The sequence below is a fragment of the Syngnathoides biaculeatus genome, chromosome 10 (genome assembly GCF_019802595.1).
Source record: "Syngnathoides biaculeatus isolate LvHL_M chromosome 10, ASM1980259v1, whole genome shotgun sequence".
NCBI classification, from domain to species: domain Eukaryota; kingdom Metazoa; phylum Chordata; class Actinopteri; order Syngnathiformes; family Syngnathidae; genus Syngnathoides; species Syngnathoides biaculeatus.
In genome coordinates, this window is record NC_084649.1 from 22,171,934 (window position 1) to 22,196,079 (window position 24,146).

The window sequence follows — 24,146 nt, forward strand, 5'->3', positions numbered from 1 at the left end:
TTGAGTGCAGCTTATTGTAATGAGATTAACAACGTTAAGGCCCAACAATGTTGCAAAAAAAAAACAACACAACCAAAACCCAACATGGAGAAAGTAGGTGCTCACCAGCATAACCAGCAAATGTTGTGTTGGTTTTGTTTTGCTGGTGGTCTTGCTGGTGAACATCAAGCTTCTTGAAGTATACCTGATGCCCATATTTAGTCATGACTACATAATTTCCTCATGTCCTCAGCTCTAGCCAGACGTGTCCTTGAGCGCGTAGGCTAACCTTGATGAACTGCATACTGGACACTTTGTAATAATCCATTGCCAGCTAGAACTGGTTGAGACAGAAACCCTTTGTCTAAGTGGAAAGCCCCGATCTCACGCCACAGGTTTGATACTACCCATAGTCCGCCCTTCTGACAAGATAAAGGATGTATGCTTTCTCTGTGTCTTCACACTTGTGAGCTGCTCTCTACAGCCATTGTCTGTAACTCATTAGTGCCCGGAATATTCTGTCAGTAAATCCTTCGAAGAAACTGTTCATCATCTCCAGCCTTTATTTGGATAACCAACATTCTCACTTCTTCTTTTCCCTTCGGCTTGTCCCGTTAGGGGTCGCCACCGCGTGTCATTTTTTGCCATCTTAGCCTATCTCCTGCATCTTCCTCTCTAACCCCAACTGCCCTCATGTCTTCCCTCACCACAACCATAAACCTTCTCTTTGGTCTTCCTCTCGCTCTTTTGCCCTGGAGCTCCATCCTCAGCATCCTTCTGCTAATATACTCACTCTCTCGCCTCGGAACATGTCCAAACCATCGAAGTCTGCTCTCTCGAATCTTGTCTCCAAAACATCCAACTTTGGCTGTCCCTCTAATGAGCTCATTTCTGATCCTATCCAACCTCTGGTCACTCCGAAGGAGAACCTCAACATCTTCATTTCTGCCACCTCCAGTTCTGCTTTCTTCTTGTTTCTTCAGTGCCACCGTCTCTAATCCGTACATCATGGCCGGCCTCACCCCTGTTTTGTAAACTTTGCCCTTCATCCTAGCAGAGACTCTTCTGTCACATAACACACCAGACACCTTTCGCCAGCTGTTCCAACCTGCTTGGACCCGTTTCTTCACTTCCTGACCACACTCTCCATTGCTCTGGATTGTTGACCCCAAGTATTTGAAGTCGTCCACCCTCGCCATCTCTTCTCCCTGTAGCCTCACTCTTCCCCCTCCACTTTTCTCATTCACGCACATATTCTGTTTTACTTCGGCTAATCTTCATTCCTCTCCTTTCCAGCTCATGTCTCCATCTTTCTAATTGTTCCTCTGCATGCTCCCTGCTTTCACTGCATATCACAATATCATCTGCGAACATCATGGTCCAAGGGGCTTCCAGTCTAACCTCATCTGTCAGCCTATCCATTACCACTGCAAACAGGAAGGGTCTCAGAGCTGATCCCTGATGGAGTCTCACCTCCGCCTTAAATTCCTCTGTCACACCTAAGGCACACCTCACCATTGTTCTGCTGCCATCATACATGTCCTGTACTATTCTAACATACTTCTCTGCCACACCAGACTTACGCATGCAGTACCACAGTTCCTCTCTTGGTACTCTGTCATAGGCTTTCTCTAGGTCCACAAAGACGCAATGTAGCTCCTTCTGACCTTCTCTGTACTTTTCCACTAGCATCCTCAAGGCAAATAATGCATCTGTGGTACTCTTTCTAGGCATGAAACCATAGTGTTGCTCGCAGATACTTACTTCTGTCCTGAGTCTAGCCTCCGCTACTCTTTCCCATAACTTCATTGTGTGGCTCATCAACTTTATTCCTCTATAGTTCCCACAGCTCTGAACATCCCCTTTGTTCTTAAAAATGGGAACTAGAACACTTTTCCTCCATTCTTCAGGCATCTTTTCGCCCGCTAGTATTCTGTTGAATAAGTTGGTCAAAAACTCCACAGCCATCTCTCCAAATTGCTTCCATACCTCTACCGGTATGTCATCAGGACCAACTGCCTTTCCATTTTTCATCCTTTGTAGTGCCTTTCTGATTTCCCCCTTAGTAATCATTGCCACTTCCTGGTCCTTCACACCTGCCTCTTCAACTTTTCCTTCTCTCTCATTTTCTTGATTCATCAACTTCTCAAAGTATTCTTTTCATCTATTTAGCATACTACCGCCACCAGTCAACACATTTCCATCTCTATCGTTAATCACCCTAACCTGCCGCACATCCTTCCCATCTCTATCCCTCTGTCTGGCCAACCTGTAGAGATCCTTTTCTCCTTCTTTCGTGTCCAACCTGGTGTACATGTCTTCATATGCCTCTTGTTTAGCCTTTGCCACCTCTACCTTTGCCCTACGTCGCATCTCGATGTACTCCTTTCGCCTCTCCTCAGTCCTCTCAGTATCCCACTTCTTCTTCGCTAATCTCTTTCCTTGTATGACTCCTTGTATTTTGGGGTTCCACCACCAAGTCTCCTTCTCCCCTTTCCTCCCAAAAGACACACCAAGTACTCTCCTGCCTGTCTCTCTGATTACCTTGGCTGTCGTTGTCCAATCTTCCGGGAGCTTCGGTTGTCCATCGAGAGCCTGTCTCACCGCTTTCCGAAAGGCCGCACAACATTCTTCCTTTCTCAGCTTCCACCACATGGTTCTCTGCTCTACCTTTGTCTTCTTAATCTTCCTACCCACCACCAGAGTCATCCTACACACTACCATCCTATGCTGTCGAGCTACACTCTCCCCTACCACTACTTTACAGTCAGTAACCTCCTTCAGATTACATCGTCTGCACAAAATATGATCTACCTGCGTGGTTCTACCTCCGCTCTTGTAGGTCACTATATGTTCCTCCCTCTTCTGGAAATAAGTGTTCACTACAGCCATCTCCATCCTTTTTGCAAAGTCCACCACCATCTGCCCTTCAAAGTTCCTTTCATGGATACCGTACTTACCCATCACTTCTTCATCGCCCCTGTTTCCTTTACCAATATGTCCATTACAATCTGCACCAATCACAACTCTCTCGCTGTCTGGGATGGTCAGAACTACTTCATCTAGTTCCTTCCAGAATTTCTCTTTCAACTCTAGGTCACATCCTACCTGTGGGGCATAGCCGCTAACCACATTAAACATAACACCCTCAATTTCAAATTTTAGTCTCATCACTCGATCTGATACTCTTTTCACCTCCAAGACATTCTTAGCCAGCTCTTCCTTTAAAATAACCCCTACTCCATTTCTCTTCCCATCTACTCCGTGGTAGAATAATTTAAACCCTGCTCCTAAACTTCTAGCCTTACTTCCTTTCCACCTGCTCTCTTGGATGCACAGAATATCAACCTTTATCCTAATCATCATGTCAACCAACTCCTGAGCTTTTCCTGTCATAGTCCCAACATTCAAAGTCCCAGTTGTAGGCTCTGTGCATTCCTCTTTTTCTTCTGACGATGGATCCGGTTTCCTCCTCTTCTTTGTCTTCGACCCACAGTAGCTGAATTTCCACCGACGCCCTGCAGGTTAGCAGTGCCAGGGGCGGGCGTTGTTAACCCGGGCCACAACCGATCCGGTATGGGATTCTTTAGATGAACGCTCATATTTGTTTGGCACAGTTTTTACGCCGGATGCCCCTCCTGACGCAACCCTCTGCATTTATCCGGGCTTGGGACCGGCCTACAGATCGCACTGGTTTGTGCCCCCATAGGGCTGCATTAACCAACATTCTCACTAACCGAACTTAACGAACACGTGGAGGAAAAAAAGCGTCCTTCAACATTCTCCATACAATTTTTTTTTTTTTTTATATACCATAATTTCCGGCCTACTGAGCGCACCTGGTTATAAGCCTCACCCAGTACATTTGTACAGGAAATACCATTTGGTACATACATAGGGCCGTGGAAAAGCCGTAAGTGCCCACACTGAATCGGACATTGAAACACGAGATATTTACAAAGACGGTACACAGAGGATTTAATGCTAGCACCACCACGCTTAAGGTTACGCTAACACTTCTGCACTAACGCCTCTGTGCCAACGCTAAATCTAGCGGCCCCGCATGCGCTAATGCTAATGCTAGCACTAGTGCCGCGCCTACAGGGCCGGTTAAAAAAAACATACTGGTAACAATCACTGAGACACGGCAGTAACACACTAGCGCAGCGCTCACAGGCTGGACCAGTAAAAGTCACTTCCTCGGCACATATATTCCTCTGGTCTCACTCTTACCTTTTCTGCGGGAGTGCCCCCTTGCGGCCGTTCGAAAAAATGGACTAATTAGCCGCATCACCGCAGGGTTGAAAGCATGGGAAAAAAGTTGCGGCTTATAGGCCGGAAATTACGCTATATATACAGTCAGCTGAACGTAGCAATTAAGTCTGGCATGGCCTGCGACAGTGTGACACAGTAACTGGTGTCTACTTGGTGAAAGTGTCATTGAACCGTTGACCCTCGCAATCCCCCAACGAGTGTTAGTTGCTCTTTCTCAGCCTGCCTTCTCAACTCTGCTAATTGCACTTGCCAGCCTTGACAGGAAATCTGTCGCCATTCGCCCGTTAGTCACGCTGTCGGAGACGGGAAGAAATGATCACGCTCGCTCACAAAACACCTGCGCCGCGCAGCCACAAGAGCTAGAGGAGATTAAGCCACTATTGTGAATACGACAAAAATATTCTATCGGCGATGATACAGAAAAACACAAAAGGGCAAAAAATGCTCATGTCTAATTTAGTCTTTTTCACTGGTTCAGTCAAGGCCTCATTTGACATCTACAAAATGTGTAGTTCACATTGAAAACTATTAAACACAAAGAACTCCGTCAGGAATAAGTAGTGCAGGTGGCTGTTTCCTGACCTATTCCAGTGCAAAAATGCAAGAAATTACCTTCCTTCCTGTAAAAACCAAGTTATTGTCTCTGTCTCACAATAGCCATTCACTGTCACCATCCACCCCCTCTCATATTCAAGAGGTGAGTAATTAACTTGGGAGGAGGGCTCACTTTTTTTTAATTTTTTTTTATGCGGCTTGATTGCTGGAGCAAGAACGCAGCCCGCGTTTGACAATCCCTGAAATCAAGGTGGTCTTGTTATTGCCGAGACGTTACAAAAGCACAATGCGCGTTCCTTGTGCCTTCTCGGCAGGGGTAAACCAGCTGGCCACATTTTGATAAAGCGATACAAAATCAGTACTCTGTCATATGAAAAGCTTAACCTGAGAAAAGGGGGAACGCATAGCGCTAATACACAGTCAACAAAGCACAAAGATTACAAGAAAGGAAACATCTGGGATCAAATGAGTAGACTCGCTGAGCGGACTGCATCGTGACACGGCAGAAAACTACTGAACAAACATATTGCAAAAGAAACTTTCATGAACAAAGTTAAAGTGTGTCCTTGTGTTTTGTTGATTCTGATTCCGACGTGCAAAGATTGGGAGTGGCGAGTGTCAACAAAACGTCAGTCATTCACCGCAAGAACAAACACAGAAGGAGGGCTAATCGTGGAGACGTGAGTCCTGACAAATGGGGAAAAAGCAGAAATCGGCGTCATGGAAGTGTGCTGACGTGATGCATCTTGACTGTTGCAAAGGAGCATTATATACCGCGGAGGAGTTTAGCCTGGTTTGTTAGCAAAAGTGAACTCTTTGCCACATGTATTTTCCATCTTAGCGACTTAAAAAGCTAACGAGCTAAAGCTAACACATAATGGCGGTCTCATCAATGCTAAAAAATTGCTACTGTTACTTCTATTAAAAGATGACAATATGAACGTGTTTTGGGGTAATCATTCTTGATCGATTCATGGATAAACTATTAATATATTTTAGAGAGCGTTTTTTTTTTATGCTATTTGTGGGAGTGCCTAGTACCAACTCCCTCCTCCCCGAAAATGGCGAGGTTTTACAGATCCTTAATCTCCTGCCATCTGCAATGAAAGCAAATAAACACGCTTCATTTATTATGATAATTATCAGCAACATTTTTTGTGTAAATTCAGCTACTTCAGGTTTTGATCTGTTGCCAGCTGTACCATTAAAATGCAAGATAAACTGTTTATGCTAATCCATGCAAACGGAAACGGGAGTAAAGGAGAAACTTACAACACAGTCAGCCGTAAAAATCCGACAGGAATGCAACACTGACTTGTTATAGATCCAAGGTAGAAATAGAAACATGTACGGGGGCTCCGTAACAAATTTTCTAGTTCCAAATGATTACGGGTCCTCCTACTTGTGTGACCCGACGCTCAGCTTCAGTCTTCTCATAGCTCGCCAGCTGGCAATTAAGACGATAAGAAATGAGACCAGGGTCAACCACATGCTGATTGTCTTTTGGTGGATTGACCAAAAAGTAAAATAAAAAAGTGCGTATGGGGGAGCGGGGGGGGGGGGGGTTGCAACGTAACCCCGAGAATAAACAAGAAAGTATTCTTTGTTTTGTGCATCTGGCAGAAGATCTACACTCTCCCACTCTTCAGTCCTCGCTCTGTTTTTTTTTGTTTTCCATCTCCAGCACCAAACCCGCGTCTACTGGAGATGCGCTGACCTTCAGCCATCTTCCATCTGAAAGGAAACATCTTTTGCGCATTCGCCCAGGAACTTCAGGCTCCCTTGTGGAAGAATCGGCTTTCACCGAGGGGGAACACTATCCAGCTCTTATCAAAGCGCTCAGACAACTTCTTTTGATGCGCACCAGAATGACACTTAAAGTTCATTTTTCCCTCTCGAAGTGGAATAGCTATATCCAGGGCCTCTGACTCACAATGCCGAGTATCATTTTAGCAAATACTTGAAGTTTTTTTTTTTTTCCAAATCCCTTACTTCCCCCACTTGGAATATAAGATCACTACATAGTGTAAACTTGCTAAATTGTGCACTGGAATTGTTCAAGTTTACATTTGATTAGATAAAAACTTTCTTAAATGCCTTTATATGGATTTTATGAACAGGATATTCATATTGTAGACATCATCAGAATGTTTAAGGTTACTTTCGAACGGTAGCACAATTGAATACCGTGCTACTGTTTAAATGTTCAGGGTCCCTTACTTATTTTTGAAAGAATTTCATTTGACTTTCTCTGAAGACAACATTCAATTAATCAGAAATACATCGAGTCCTCGGTCTACGACTGAGATCCGTTCCTACAGTCACGACTTATGTCGAAATTCGACTTAAGTCGGATTCCACCATTAAAATACTTAATACTTTGTACAAAAAACAAATACAATGCAATAAACAAGACGATGTACTTGGGATTACTGCTGAGAGGTGGATGGAGAAGCAAAAGGGGAGGCTGTGCTTAGCTTTTGCGAAGGAACCTGGTCCTCAATCCTCTCCATCTCGACAAGTATCAAGGAACCTTGTTTTGTGATCATTGTGTCCGACATGAGAACGGAACCCTTCACATGGGCTAAAATACGGGTGTTGTCTTTCATAATTGTTACCATGGTCGACCGACTGAAGCCTTGGTGGTTTTGGTGGCTCGCCTTTCTCCAATCTTTTTATGATCTTGAGCTTGGTTTCCATGGTCATTGATTTTCTTTTGGCTGCAGAAGCATTGCTAATAGACACAGCTTTCTTCTTTGGGGAGATAATGTCTAAAAAGGAGGGCAAAAAAAATGCAAAGATACTCTGGCACAAACGCGGACAAGCATTAGCAAGACAAAAAGGCGGATGGGGGCTGGGGATTGTAAAGTTGAAACTTCTTGGGTTGAGACCGTCTTAACCCGAGGACTACCTGTACAGCACTTTTCTTTCTAAAAAAGGTGTTCTTCAGACATCTGAATGGCAGTGTATACATGAATATACACGAGGCCTCCTGGAAAAGACCGAATTGTCGAGGTGACCCACTGACCCCCAAACATTTGAACGGTAACATACACGTTTCAATAATATGATGTGAAGGAATTTGGTTCACCAACAGGTCAAATGTTAGAATGAATACAAACACAAACGATATGTGGAGGTCCTAGACCATAGATCTTAAGTTTAGTAACAGCAAAACCCATATGGACTGACTGCTCATTGCTGTCCCGACTCGGCTCTTCTCCGTGTAAGGTGATCATTTATTTTCACGATAAACTGGTGTATTTTATTCACGAGAAGCCTGAGGACTGAGTATATTCATGAAAAGTCCAAAGCTAAGGCGCAGCAACAGGGGAAGCTAACAACACCGCGAATGTCACACACAAAACACAAGTGAGGATGAAATCCTTGTTTGTTGCACCAACAGAAAACCATTTGGACCCCGTTCATGGATGTGCAATGCAGTTGATAGACCCACTTGAAAACCAATTCCTTCCATCCATTTTCTTTACCGCTTATCCTCACGAGGGTCACGGGATGTGCTGGAGCCTATCCCAGCTGTCAACGGGCAGGAGGCGGGGTTACACCCTGAACTGGTTGCCTGCCAATCACAGGGCACATGTAGACAAACAGCCGCACTCACAATCACACCTACGGGCAATTTAGAGTGTCCAATTAATGTTGCTCGTTTTTGGGATGTGGGAGGAAACCGGAGCACCCGCAGAAAACCCACGCAGACACGGGGAGAACATGCAAACTCCATACAGGGAGGGCTGGCATTGGACCCGGGACCTCAGAACTGTGAGGCTAACACTTTACCAGCTGATCCACAGTGCCGCCCCACTTGAAAACACTTTTCATAAATCAAGTTTTTAGATCTTTCTCCCCTTAACTTGAAAAAAAAAAAATTGAAATTGACTTGGCTCTCTAAAAGTGTAATTATGGTCCATGAGAAAATGTGCACAGCAGGTTGCAATTTGACGCAGCAGCTGGCCAATTAAAACAAAAAAAAAAAAAACGATGCAGCGGTTCACGTTTCCTTATCCTTGCTGCCTCACCGTCGCAAAAACCGGCTGCAACACAGACGGCTTTTTCCTCTCTTCTTGATTCCGGTCTCGCGTTCCGGACGAGAGACTTTATAAAGTTGGCCCGACATAATGTTAATGACATTTTCTTGCACCCCATTTACGTGAATTACGGCAGCAAAATAGAGTCCAAACCTCTCCAGTTCAACGGCGTCGCAAATTACAGGCACTGCATTGACTATGAAAATAATTTAACACCCCTCCTTTAAACATGTAATAAAAATCAAGCATTAAAGTCTCATGAGGAAAAGACTTATTGCGTTTCTGTCCCGGTAGTAAACCTGCCACTGGCCTTAGCAGTGTGACTGATCAGCTCTCGCTCTCTCATTACTGATGCGTTCCTAATTTATTTGCACTTTCATCAGAGGATGGATAAGTAGTTGTGAGAAACAAACACAGCGGAACACCCGAGCAGGAAGGAGTCTCGGAATGTATGCGCTTTTCGTCAAACCAGGATGTGACCGGGCTTTACACAATCAGGATTTTTTTTTTGGGGGGGGGGGGGGCGATCAAAAGAAGGAGTAATGTGATGTGTTCATTTACTGTAGAAACAAAGTACTTTCGTACTCTATGTTCAAAAATATTCTCTTTTCAGGTTATGTATTCAAATTACTGTAATTTTTGGACTGTAAGCTGCACCTGATTATAAGCCTCACCCAGTACAGTTTAAAGGAAAAACCATTTTGCACATACATAAGTCGCACCTGTGTATAAGTCGCATGTTCCCGCATTGAAACATGAGATATTTACAAAGATGGTACAAATAAAGTTTTCAGTTTTAATAATATACCTTAGCTTTTCTTTCCAAACGGTGCCTGCGACACGGCAGTAGCACACCACCAACATGGTTCAAGCTACTTGCTTTTATTACCTCTGAAAGCTTTTTTGGTCTTTTTACATTGCTCCAGTTCTTCCCGCTGCCGTTTCCAGCGTCACACCGTCGATTCATTTATGCCAAATTTACGTCCAGCAGCTCCGTTTCCTTCTTTATCGGCCAGCTCGATTGCTTATAACTTGAACGCTGCGTCATATGCATTTTTTTCTTGCATTTTCCATGATGAGGGTTTCTTCATGCTAATTTTATTCATGCACAAATTGCGAAGTTACATTAAACTTGAGTCTTCCTCGACACATATATTTCACCTCTCTCACTCTTATCTTTTCTGCTAACGCTAGTCCCGCCGCGCTGACAGGGTAAAAGTCAGTTCCTCGACACATATATTCCACCTGTCTCACTCTTATCTTTTCTGCTCGAGCGCCCCCCGGCGGTCGTTAGAAAAAAAAAAATACAAAAATTAGATGTATCATTGCTTCAGGCGCAGGGTTGAAAGTATATGACCAAAGTCGCGGCTTATACTCCGGAAATTACGGGAATCAGGACATGCCAACATTACAACATGACAAAAATGATGAGTGCCAACTTACTGTAATTAAATGAATTTTGAAGTAAATAAATAAACTACACATTCACCGAAGGTTTAGAACGTGATTCAACATAATGGATTACGCACAATCGCTAGTGGTACCCCTCGCTTGCGCAGCTACGTAACATTTTGTTGACTGCTTGTGAGCCGTAGCGTATTAAAAGTATGTGAACGCAGCTCGGGGGCGACACGGCGGAGCGACCGTTTAGAGCAACTGCGTCACAGTTCTGAGGATCTGGGTTCAAACACCGCTTGAGTAGAGTTTGCATGTCTTGCTTGTGGTTGCTTGGGTTTTCTTCCACATCCCAAAAACATGACTTTATCGGATACTCAAAATTGCCCCTAGTTGTGATTGTGAATGCGAATGGTTGTTTGTGCCCTGCGATTGGCTAGCAGCCAGTTTAAGGTGTACCCATGGCACCTGCTCAAAGTTAGCTTGGATAGGCTCCAGCACTCCAGGATAAGAGACTCAAATAATGGATGGCTGGATGAACATACCTCAAGCAATTTGAACAGAGGTCTTCTCCTAACCACTGGTGACCACCGCCACCACGTCTCTCAAATTTCAGCTCATTTTCATGGTTTCATAGTTTCATGGTTTACCGTGTCTGTGAGCTATACTTTGAAAAGAACATCGCCAGGCATCTTCCCACTTCCGCTGACTGTCGTTTCTGCATCAGTATCGAGAGATGCACTACAGGGCCAGTGCTGACAGACTTTGTCATCACGAACAAAAATTTTCTCTGTGGCACAAACACATCCCCAATCTGCGAAAAGGGCCCGTGGACACTGCATTTCCTGTTCAGGCTAAACGCCGAGAGTGACAGTTTCACTGCCCTGTGTCAGTAACAAGACTTTTTACTTGTTTTGCTGAGTGTGAACTGCCTTTCTGGCCCGAAAGACAAGTCATCTTCACGGGGGGATAAAAGTGAAAAGCAGGTTGAGAGAGTGAATCCTTACATTGCCCGGTAAGCAAAAAAGTATGCAGTTAACGGTTGACTATGGCTTTCAAAAATCGTGCTTTACAGTCTCCGTAACGCAAGTAACAGCTCTTTGTCATCATTCTTCCAGACACAGTCAAAAAACATTTTTGATGAGGATCAGATTGCCAACAAGGCCATCATCTGACTAAAATTTCCCAGGTCAGTTTTTATCAAAGTGTTGTTGGATTGATACAAGGTTGTCTGAACTAACTCGCGATGTCACCTGACAGAAAATCACATTAAGCGGTTGCTGGCGGCCTCTCTCGTTTCAAAATTTCACTTCCTACTGGCCAAGTACAGATGAGGAAAGACAAAATATTTGCGCTGGTATGCCAGGAGAACACCGATATAAAATCAGCTTATGTTTCCATTATGTGCCGCCGCACTGCGCATCATCACAGTTATCCAGCACTGGCAAATCCCACAGCACCGCAGGCAAAGAGAGCATGTATGGCATAATTTTGTATTGCTAAGGTGTAAGCATTATCAGACAATATAGAAGCTGTGTTTGTACTCGGATCACTGGGACGGAATGTTACGTGATGAATTATATCGTCACCCTCGTTTGGACTTGAACAAATGACAGCCGCCTTCATAATGACACATACAGAGGGGATTAGGTAGAACGTTACAAGTTCAGAAGAGAAGGCTTTAAGATGGCAGCGTGTTGAAAGAAAACGCTATTACAGCAGAAACGAGCCAGACATTGTGAGCGTTGTAAATAAAATGTTGAACAAATCGCAAATTACGTTGTGTGAGATTTCTGCTTCGGAGCTCCCCCCCCCCCCCCCTCGTAATTTGTATCTTGAGTGACAAGTGTTTTATTTTTGCGCCAAACTCGGAGAGGGTTCGCTGAGCTATTGCAGAAAATACTCGCGCTGCAGAGACAAAATCAATTTAGAGGCAATCAATCAAACTTTGCCTTTGTGCAGAAAGACTACCTTAGCAGTTAGGAAAATGCAACAATGCTGTCTTCACACTGTGTGCTTTCTGCTCAGACATATACAGCACTGTATATAATGTATTGTTTGTAATACATAATGCATTGTGTCTTTGTAGACATAGAGAAAGCCTATGACAGATTACCAAGAGAGGAACTGTGGCACTGCATGCACAAGTCTGGTGTGGCGCAGAAATATGTCAGAATAGTACAAGACGTGTATGAGGGCAGCGGAACAGCCGTGAGATGCGCCGTCGGTGTGGCAGAAGAATTTAAGGTGGAGGTGTGGGACTTGCATCAGGGATCCGGGCTGAGCCCCTTCCTGTTTGCGGTAGTAATGGCTAGGCTGACAGACGAGGTTAGACTGGACAGAGAGGAGGACGCACGAGATAGGGTGAGATGGAAAAAGATGACACGCTGTGGCGACCCCTGACGGGACAAGCCGAAAGAAAAAGAAGACAGTATATTCATATGTTGCTGAAGTTAGTCTCTCTGAAGATTCAAAATCATTCCTATTACGAGCAGAACTAGAAATCCCAGACGGCCGTGGAGTTTTATGAAATGTGAACTCGGGAATCGTGTAGTATGGATGTACAGTATATGGAGAGATCAACCAGAAACAAAAATCATTCTACCCCGACTATCTCAACCAGTACTAAAAAGAAGCATGGGGTAGAAGTAGGGCTGAGTGTCATATGACTAAAGATAAAAAGTAACGCTCAAGCTCATTTAGATCTTGTAAAGAAGGGGCCCCGAGAGAGACCCTTGGGGAACGCCAGTGGTTAATGGATTGGAGCCGAATGCTCGAGACAAGTCTCTTTTCATACGTTCAAACACTGAAGATGACTGAATTCACAAATGGTGGTTATCTACGGAAAAGCTCGTTATTTGAACACCAAACCCGCCTTTGGTGGCTTACTCAGGGACGTTAAGGCTCCTCGGGCCTGTGGGCAAGCAAACAACACAACTATTTATTTATAGGCATTCAATCTCGCCCCGTTGTTCACATAAGAATATTTATTAGCAGCTACAACGAGCACCAATGTCAAATGGGTCTTTGGCTGACACACAAATTTACACAAGACCTCGTTTGTCATCGGGCTAACCTGCCATAGCCGCAAGGCAGCGTCGTGGCTCGATGTCAGCCTGCCCGTGATCTACTGTTTTGGCAAGGCCCACGAGACTTTTTGGAAACCCCAATAATTCATGTGTCTGGCTCGTCTGCAGCGCCCGTTTACCCAATTTCCAATGTCGTTTCAGGACAAAATGTTCCTTGTATTATCTTTTTTTTTTTTAAATTAACCTCGATTCATCTGAAGAGCTCCTGAAAATTGATGACGTATGAAAAGGAGCCATCGCAAGATAGTGTTAATTTTTACAGATAAAAATATAATCAAATAAGGAATGAATCATTTGATGAATCATTTGGAATGATGCATCTCTGTCTACATGTCATCGTCATTAGACCCCCCCCCCCCGTAACAAAAATGTCTGATTGAATGCTTTTCGTCCAAAAAGGTGGGTCAGATGTCTTGAAGGTTTCCCTGATTGGATTTTCAGGAGTTATAAAGGGGAAAGTTATTACAAGGACAGCCAGGGGAAAAAAAATAAAATAAACTTTGATTTGTCAGTTTAAATCGAACGAAAAAGTCAGAATGTTGTGCAGCTGGAGAAGGATTTGGCAAAGGTGGAGTTTGACGCCATCTGAAATCTACAGTGGAAATCAGAGGAGCGCCTTGATGCCGGGCAAGGACGTTTGGCATTTAAGTTGATGTTCAGTGGACTCGCGCTAATTACTGATCTGAACCAAATAATTATCTTCTGAATGTGAATTTTACTGCCATTGTCAGTGAAAGAATTTTAGTTTTGCAATTGGGATTTTTTTTTCAGTGCGATGGTGCAACATAAAACATAGTTGGTGAAAGTCAAAATATAAATAAATAAAATATAGTACCGTAATTCCCGGCCTACAGAGCGCACCAGGCTAGAAACCTCGCCCAGTACATTTTTAAAGGAAATAACATTAGGTACATACACACGCCGCAGCCGTGTAAAAGCCGCAAGTGCCCACACTGAAATCGACATTGGAACACGAGATATTTACAAAGAAAGATGGTACACAGAGAGTTTCATGCTAATGCTAATGCCGCACTAACAGAGCTGACAAAAAAAAACATACTAGTAAAAATCACTGAGACACGGCAGTAACATGCTAGCACAGCGCTAAGAGGGCCGGAAGGGTAAAAGTCACTTCCTCGGCACATATATTCCACCGGTCCTTTCAGCTCGAGTGCCCCGTTGCGGCAGTTAGAAAAAAATGCACAAATTAGCCGCATTACCGCATGAACCGCAGGGTTGAAAGCATGTGAAAAAAGTTGCAGTTTATAGGCCGGAAATTACTGCAAATAGTGTACGATAGAAAATATGGAACTAAATAGGAAGGCTGAAATGACTTTAGACACAAGCGCCATCTTGAGTAAAACAATCGTCAAAATGATTACAATTCTATCCATGAAACAAAATATTGTTGTGCTCTACATTTTCCGGTTGGAAGTTAGAATCTCGATAAAGACGGAAAGAAGAGCAGTGGTGGCGCTTTTTGAAACGTTTGTGTGATAATTGCCAGTAAATTGGCACATTATAATCACTCGGTAAATACAGTTAGCGGGTGCCTTTTATCGCATCAGTAATTCATTACTCTGGCCATGTGACACAACATTTAATATCGTGAAATAGCCTCTTCGCGAGAGATGATTGCATAAATGAGAAGCTCCCCTTCGCAGCCAGTTCTCCGTGCCCTTTACACCGCATCAATTAGTGACTACATTTTATGGGCCATTAAAACTTGGCTCCAGCAGTTAAGATCAGCGGCAACGGCATTCGCAATAAAAAAAAAAAAAAAAAAAAAAGAAGCCCACTTCCGATCGGGAGGGAGTGACATTTATTTCAAGATGGCGGCACGTTGGGTATTGGGTCTTTAAATCTGAGGAGGCCACACTGTAGATTCATGCGGCGAAGAGCAAATTGACATTATCAGGCGGAGGGGCGTAGAAAGGGGCTATTATGTTCTCTCCGGCACCGGCACTTGAGAGGAAACGATAACCCCAGTGTGATATCGCACTCTCCTCTGCACGACCCGACACATTTCCTCGCCAATGAGGACACAAAAGCCCCTTTGAATTGAAAACTTCCCTTTTGAAACTGTACACACACACACACACCACGATATTACCCACTGTAATGGATTTTTTTTTTTTTACTTTGTCCTCATGAAAAGCTGACATTGGATTGTGATTATTTCACAATATTCCAAGCGACAGTGACACCTCTTGTTAACATTAGGTCCTCCTTCAGGGGTGTCAGACTTGTTTTTGTCCCGGCCCACTTTTAAACGACATGGCTTTGACCTGAGTAGAAAACTGCAAAACGCTGGAGGTGGAAATACACAGGAGAGTTTCCAAAACAAATTCACAAAAAGTAAAATTTCCGACTCGCCAATATGCGGGGGGGACTAAATACCAATATAGTATGTATACCCGCTTCACACATGCACGACACAAACAAACACACAAGTTCACACTACAAGTACTGATACATACCGTTAGTCCCGGCCTACAGAATGCACCTGGTTATAAGCCTCACTGAGTACATTTGTAAAGGAAATACCATTTGGTACATACATACGCCGCAGCTGTGTAAAAGCCGCACGTGCCCACATTGAAACCCACATTGAAACTCGAGATATTTACAAAGCAAGACGGTACACAGAAAGAGTTTAACGCTCGCGCTAATGCTAGTGCTGACGCCGTGCTAATGCTAACAGGACCGGTTAAAATAAAACTTACCGGTAAATATCACTGAGACACGCCAGTAACACAGCAGCAACACGCTAGCACAGCGTGAATGCCAGCGCAGTGCTGACAGGGCCGGTAAAAGTCCCTTCCACGGGTTATGGTTGCATATATTCCTCCGGTCTCATTCTTACATTTTCCGGTCGAGTGCCCCCTTGCGGCCGTTATAAAAAATGCACAAATTAGCCGCATCACCGCGTAAACCGCAGGATTGAAACCGTGTGAAAAAAGTCACGGCCTATAGATCGGAAATTCTGGTAAATGTGGGCTTGTCCAATGAATGCACTGATGGACGCCACTTCGTCTAGCATTTTTTCTTATGCCTACACATTACTGCATGAAAATATGCGCTTCAAGCCTCCGCCGGGTGGAGTAGACGCTTTGGCAAGCCACAACAATGAGGTGCTCTAAAGCTGACGGGGCGACATAACCCTCCTGCCCACACGTTGGCTGCCAAGACAGACTTTTCTTGGAAAAATATTTTCACCCCTCCTCGTTCTTCCACTTCTCTCAGTGTGACTGGCGCACACTCGCGGCTGACAACGAGGCGCTCTTAAGCAGCCACACTAAAGTAGAGGACAGACTTGAAAGCGTGTGAGAAAAGTCGCGGCTTGTCGACCGGAAATTACGGTACTCCTCGCACAAGTACGCATTTACTAGTATGCTCTTTGTGATATCTGGCTAGACAATACAGCACACTAGTAATGTACTATCGTGGTGGCATTTTTACCAGTAGTTGTTTGAATAGCGGACTCGTCTTTCAACTGTACTAGTGTGCTGGATTGTTTTACACGGGAAGATAAAGAGCGAACCAGTACATAGACAATTGAGCGCACGAGTAGGATATTGAATTTGCATACATTGCACTCTGTGTGTACTTGGCGAGCCAGCACACAATCGATGCGGAATGCTAATGCTAATGCAATGAACGTGTGATGCAAATGGATTATGCGCTGCAAAGAAAACCACTTAAGTGTCCTTAAAAGAGAGGGTAGAAAAAAATCAATAATGTGCCTGGAGGATTGATTTCCATCATGTGTTACGGTCAATTTTCTAATTTGTATTCATCTTCAAAAAAAACATTAGTAGTAATAAACCCAGTCCAGAAATTAGTCACACGTCTGAAAGATAATGAGATCCGTTACAGGAGCGACATCCCAAAATCTCGATATATTGTTTATTCACTTACAACACAATATTGCCAATTAAAACTTAAACCGAAATACATTAGATTAATTTTCAACAGAGATTGAAGATTTTTTTTCTAGATAAAGAGATCTTCCCAGGAAAAAAGAAATTAACTGTAGCCAACCATCCATTTTAAGAGCCGCTTGTCCTCATGAGGGTGCTGGAGCCAATCCCAGCTGTCAGCGGGGCAAGAGGCGGGATACACCCTGAACTGGTACCAACCAATCGCAGGGCACGGAGAGACAAACAGTCGCACTCACAATCACACCTAGGGGCAATTTAGAGTGTCCAATGAATGCATGATGTTGGGATGTGGGAGGAATCCCACGCAGGCACGGGGAGACCATGCAAACTCCACACAGGCGGGTCAGGGATTTGAACTCCGATCCTCAGATCCGTCAGGCCAACGCCCAGAAGAGCTGGATGAAGTGGCTGTGGAAGGGGAAGTGTGGTTATCCCTGCTGAAAGTACTGCCCGCACGAGGTGACCCGGAGAAGTAGTAGAAGATGGATGGATGGATTATATTTGGATAATCCAGTAAAATATCTTCTTCTTATAAATGGTATTGCTTCGCCTTTGAAAAAAAAAAATTCATCAGTTTTATGACTATTTCAAAATACACTTTTGTTCTTATTGAGGATCCTTCCTATCCCATAAATAGGCATCTTTTTAATTCCTAATGAAATTAGAGGTTAACATGTTAGCAACAGAATGTTCAATTATCAGTATCATATCATTTCATTATGAGGGGGTCCCTGGAAAACTGACTTCCCTGCAAAGGTTCCAAAACCCATAGCACAAGTTGATGTAATTACCGTAATTCCCAGCCTACATAGCACACCTGGTTACAAGCCTCGCCCAGTACATTTGTAAAGGAAATCCCATTTGGTACACGCATGGGCCGCAGCTGTGTCAAAGCCGCAAGTGCCCAGATTGAAACCGGCATTGAAACATGAGATATTTTCAAGAAAGACGGTACACAGAGAGTTTAACACTAGCTCCGCCGTGCTAATGCTAATGCTAGCCACCGTGGTAACGATAACGCTTTGAAAGCGTGTGAATAAAAGTCGCACCTTATAGGCCGGAAATTACGGTACATGTATTCTGCTATTGTGGCCGTCAATACTGCTCAACAGCAGACATAGCATCTGTGAAGATGACCTCATGAACTTGAGGAGGAGTTGAATGTACTGCTCAGTGCAGTTTGGAATTAACGTGTCTAAAGTGACTGAAAGTAATACAGTACTAATGTATGGAAAATGGAAATATATAAATAAACAAACAACCACGAGTACAACAAGGGCATTTAGCAGCGTGTCCGCCGGTATTTACTCCCTCAAATTTCTGACAAGTACAGTGGTCTGGGGTGGAGGAGTTGGAGGTGGGGGTTGCTATTGGCAACAATATTTTCCGACTTTGACAAACCTCTGATGACAGATTGATGTCTCCCGAAATAAACTGCAGATCTACTTCCAATGCAATTGTCCGAGTCAGCCAGTCAGTCAGTCAGTCACACACATGATATTGTAAACGCAGACATTTACAAATTTAACCACAAACGTTTACTAAATTAAAGCTAAAAAAATTTGCCATCCAATTTAGCTTTGTAAACTATAATGTTAGAGGGTGTCAATCTTACGGGAATCTGAGTCGGCACGAGAGGTACAAAGGCAGTAGGCACTGTGTATCTGTGAAGAAGAGGCTGCCAGCATTGTTTTATTAACTGCACATTATCAAAAATATTAATATGTATTGAAAGACAAGATATCTGCAAAGAAAGACAGTACACAGAAAGAGTTTAACGCTAGTGCTAACGCTTGCGCCGCATATCACTAAAACAATATAACACAGTCCAATAAACTTTTAGTTCAGATGCCTCAAAAATACAGAAAACAGAAACGGAAAAGTGTCAAAAATATAACTAGCAATTCAGTTAGCAATCCATTTTTAACATTTTATAGAAATATTTAGCGCTATTTAGTTAGCGTCCGCCATGAATCGAGTTGAATAACGGCAGACGAATCAACAAAACAATCGAAATCACATCACGATCACACAAAATGACAAACATGTAACTAACAGTTCAATCAACAAACATTTTAACATTTTATAAAATTGTTTGGATGTTTAATGTCTGTGAACGATGAGGAATGGACACGCTAGCTGATGTGCTTGGCTCATGCACATGACGTCACTATTTTCAGGGCGCCATATTGCCGGTCAAACGGAGCCGCTCAACATTGTGGGAGACAATGAACCGGAGGAGAATATTTACGATGCGCGAGACCTGTTGCGCTGTTGGTTGTCACAACAGGCCAGACAGATATTCAAAGGGAGCATTCTATGGAATACCATCTGAAAAAAACCAGAAAAGATCGATGGATTTCGGCAATTAAACAGGATGGATGGTGCCCAACCAAAATACACACACACCTGTGTAGCGATTGCTTCATTTCAGGTAGGAATTATTCTTAATCTCAAATTACGGAGCATTTATAAAACCAAATTGATTCATTTGAGAACAATGCGTATTTAAAAAAAGAAAATAAACCATCTGTCGCAGAGAAGTTTCACAGAGGTTAACGTGGAGCAGCAATATGCTTCCGTGTACGGAGGAGCTGACTCCCCGCCCTCTTTTATTACCAATCATAGTTAATGAATGTGACTTTGTGTAAAAACAGGGGTCATTTATTTAAATATTGGTATTTGTATTGGAAACATTTGAGTGGATCCATCCAGCAACAAAGTATTTGTATGCGTCTAGACTTTTATACGCTTTCAAACTTTTCCGTGTAAATCTTGACGACTTACTCACCAGACACGTGTAGATCCTGTTGTCCAAGACAAGCAGAAGCGGGCTAATAGTCCACTTTCTTATCGACTTCGGCATTAAATATGGGTTCTCTATGCCAAGTGTCTCTAATTTTTCACGTACCTTCATTTTTTTTCACCTTCTAAATGTTTAATGGTATCGGACAAAACCCTGGATGTCGCGCTATAAGACGTATTTTTCTTTCGTCTCAACGGAATTAACTTGCAACAATGCTTTTTTTGACCGGCAATATGCCGATGTCACGTGAATTTATGACGTAGGTGCACGAGCTCTATGGTCACTTCACAGGGAGCGGCGGAAGAGTGCCATCTACTGACTTCTTCTTTTCTTTTCAGCTTGTCCCGTCAGGGGTCGCCACAGCGTGTCATCTTTTTCCATCTAAGCTAATCTCCTGCAGCTTCCTCTCTAACCCCAACTGTCCTCATGTCTTCCCTCCTTCCTCTTGCTCTCTCTTCCTTGGCAGCTCCATCCTCAGCACCCTTCTATCAATATACTCACTCTCTCGCCACTGGACATGTCCAAACCATCGTAGTCTGCTCCATCGAACCTTGTCTCTGAAACATCCAACTTTGGCTGTCCCTCTAATGAGCTCGTTTCTAATGCTATCCAACCTGCTCGAGAACCTCAACATCTTCATTTCTGCTACCTCCAGTTCTGCTTACTGTTGTTTCTTCAGAGCCACCGTCTCTAATCTGTACATCATGGCCGGCCTCACCGCTGTTTTATAGACTTTGCCCTTCATCCTGGCGGAGGCTCTTCTGTCACATAGAACACCAGACACCTTCCGCCAACTGTTCCACCCTGCTTGGACCAGTTTCTTCACTTCTTCCTTACCACACTTTCCATTGCTCTGTATTGTTGACCCCAAGTATTTGAAGTGCCATCTACTGACTACTTATCCAGAAACAGTAACTAAAATCACAAAAGTCTCAGCCACTGTCTGAAACCAGTTCTCATCATCTTAAAAAAATGGGGGGGGGGGTATGTTTATTAATTCTTTATTATTGTAAACTTTTATCTCAAGGCCATTTGTGAACCCTTTCCAATAGCACCTATTTCCAGCTTGCTCTTCACAAATTCTGATGCATTTGTGCTCATCAAATCATCACTAAGCTATTACTTCTTTGGAGTCATGATACAAAAAAGAATTTGAAATAATATTAAAGTATCTTATCTATGTTGTTAGTCGCAGTGTTAGGGAGTACTATGTAGATATAATATGGTACAATGAGAGTGATACTTTAAGTGGAGAACACATCTTCTGCTCAAAGTCAGCGAAATTCTAACAGTAGGATATATCTAAACGATTATCCTGACTAAATTTCCTGTGACATGAGATTCATTTGGATTGTTATTTATTTAAAGCTGTTTATGTCGCTTTTGGTATCATACGGTTATGATACTATTAAAAAACACAATTTCCACACGAGGCTATTACATGCGCTGATCATCTCTGATGCTAAATCCATCACGAGTCGGGGTAGAAATTCATTCCCCCCCGGCAGCCGAGGTAAGCAGCGGCCGGTTTTTTATTTTACATGCGAAGCCACACGGGGAAGTATCTTCTATCGCCCAAAATTGAACTGTTGTCGCTCCTTGACCCGCAGCGCTCAAGTCGAGACTCGCTCATCCACTGCACATTGGATTTCTCCAGCTCAGTAGTCACCCGGCGTCGACAGGAATGATCAATAAGGTCCTATTTTGCCGCTTCGCTTCACAACTGTCAGTCACAGCCGCGGTTGTGGAAGGGTGTGACTTGCTCAAACGGCGAGGTAAACAAACTTGGATTAGCAAAGGTGGGTGTAGCGGGAGGATTTTGTTTAACTGTTTTTTGGTTTTTTTTTTTTTTTTTTGCACTTAAGACTCTATGCACTGTTAGTTCCTCCACTTACTCGATTTGAAAACCGTTTCATTTGGTCTCGCAGGAATACAAGCACGTTTTCCAGCTTTTTTATTTATACTATTTGTATCAGTTCTTCTCAGCATTTGTTATGATAACAATGTCTGCGTAGTCTCCTACTTTATTCCTTCAGAAAATTCCTCCGTGACCAAATTTGTATCTGCAAAAGGGGCAACTCGGGTGGTATTGTCTTCCTGGGTTTCCAAACTAGAGCTTTGATCGGTTTTGACAGAGCAATATGGTTACCCTTTAGAACAGTACGCGGCAAACGCTCCGTGCTTTTTGTTTTGGTGAGACACACGAACACGACTGAGAAACTCGCTGAGGTTCAACTTGTGCAGTTCACTTCGGTTCAACGTCAAGCCGTTGTTGAGCTTGCCTGGATTGAAGTTCGGGCAGGCTGAAGATGCCATGCCTTGGACTGACGTCGTATTTGATCATATATTTGGATTAATGGGGTGCCACGTATATTCATACGCAAATCCAGGCTGGTGGTCGAGTATATTTTACACGAAAGTGCAGCTTCTTTATCCATCTGATGTCAAAAGCCACTCCAGCGAATAGGATTCTTGCTTTATTATCCAGGACTGAAGTCATATTTAGCTAGCTGGAAAATAGTTTCGTCATTTTTCTTCTTTTTTTTTGGGTTGTGTGAGCTGACTCATTTACTTTGGACTTTCACGGACTGGAGATGAAGGCTGAGAAAGACGAACGCTCAACAAAAACACGGAACGCAGGGTCCCTCATTTCGTGCTTCTCTTAGAGTTGCTTCTTAAATGATTAAAAAGGTCTGGGTGGCCGATCGAGGAAATAACCATGTGTCCTGTTTGAAGCTATAAATCGCTTCACATATCAGTATGATTTCATAAAAATACAAGACGGAGGGAGACTTCTGCTAAATTGAGTGTTACCATTACCCTTCAGTCGTTGTTGTTTTTTCTCGATGTTCTACACCCATTTTAACAAACCCCTGTAGAAGAAATGTAGTTATACACACAACCCAAGGGCAGATATATTTTCAATTCAACTTGTATGCTTTTTTATAAATGAATAGGCCCCCCAAAAAAAGCTACACAAATGACACGGGTCACGGAGTTTCGAGGTTGTTTTCCCACACAAGAGACGCTCCCGCGCATACGTCTTTCCCAGACTCGCAAAAAGCAAACGTTCCATCATTTCTATTAGTTTTATTTTATTTTTATTTCAGATTTTAAAGAATTGAACAGATAAGTGTCCCCTTCATCCATTTCATCTGTTTGAACAATCTGCAGTCTATCACTCATTGAATGGAGAAGTAGGACTGCATTCCCGAAATTCAATACTGTGCATGTCGTGAAAATAAAAATGTCTACAAGGTCCATTTCATAGCAGATGCAAAAAAAAAAAAAAAAAGTATGAGAGCCGCTTGTTTAAGAGTCAGCCCTGAGCTATGGAGAAAAAATATAATTTGGAATCTTGCATGTTTCTGTTCAAGAGATTGAATTCAGGCAGCTACAGTTAAAGTTTCAAGGTGAACCGCAAGGCATCTACATCGTCCTTGTGTGCCATAAATTGCTCAAATTGGAAAAAGCCCTCATAAAAAAAAACAAAAAAAAAGAGAAGTAAATTATATAGAACTCTCTATTGCCTCATCCAAGCCACTAACTGAAATTTAAAAATGCAAAATAATGACTTGGTGACATGGTTCCTCTGGCGGTGAAACCTTCGAAGCAAGATGGAAAGTAACCAGGTTGTGATGGACTTCCGTGCGATAGAGAAGGAATTGACCAATGTAATCACGGCTTTCATTATCATTAGGTGAACCCCAGGCAGCCTTTAACTGCAGTGGTTTGCTGCACGCCTACAGATAAATGAAGATGGACGAACTCCCGAGGGAGCACGGGGACACTCGCACTGGGGTTTGCCGACTAGTTTTGTCACAGCACGTAGGCCTCGTCTGCATTTTTTAACTCCTCGTGCTAGTTTTCCTCCCCCTCCATGTTTAAAATATCCATTCATCATATCGCGACTTCCTCTCACATTAATTCCAGCCTTGGTAATAGACTTTTGCCTGATTAATCCTTCAACCCACTTTACACCACAGCAACGGAGCCCCCGCTCACTTAATTTGAAAAATGATCTCAAAGAATAACTCAAGATAATGAATGAATTCCC

General features: G+C 43.3%; 1 long non-coding RNA gene across 1 annotated transcript in view; it reads right to left on the reverse strand.

Annotated features, from left to right (window-relative positions):
• The window catches only part of LOC133507229 (uncharacterized), a 132,599-nt gene that overhangs the window by 50,171 nt on the left and 58,282 nt on the right, over positions 1-24,146 (reverse strand). The gene's annotated exons all lie outside the window — the stretch shown is intronic.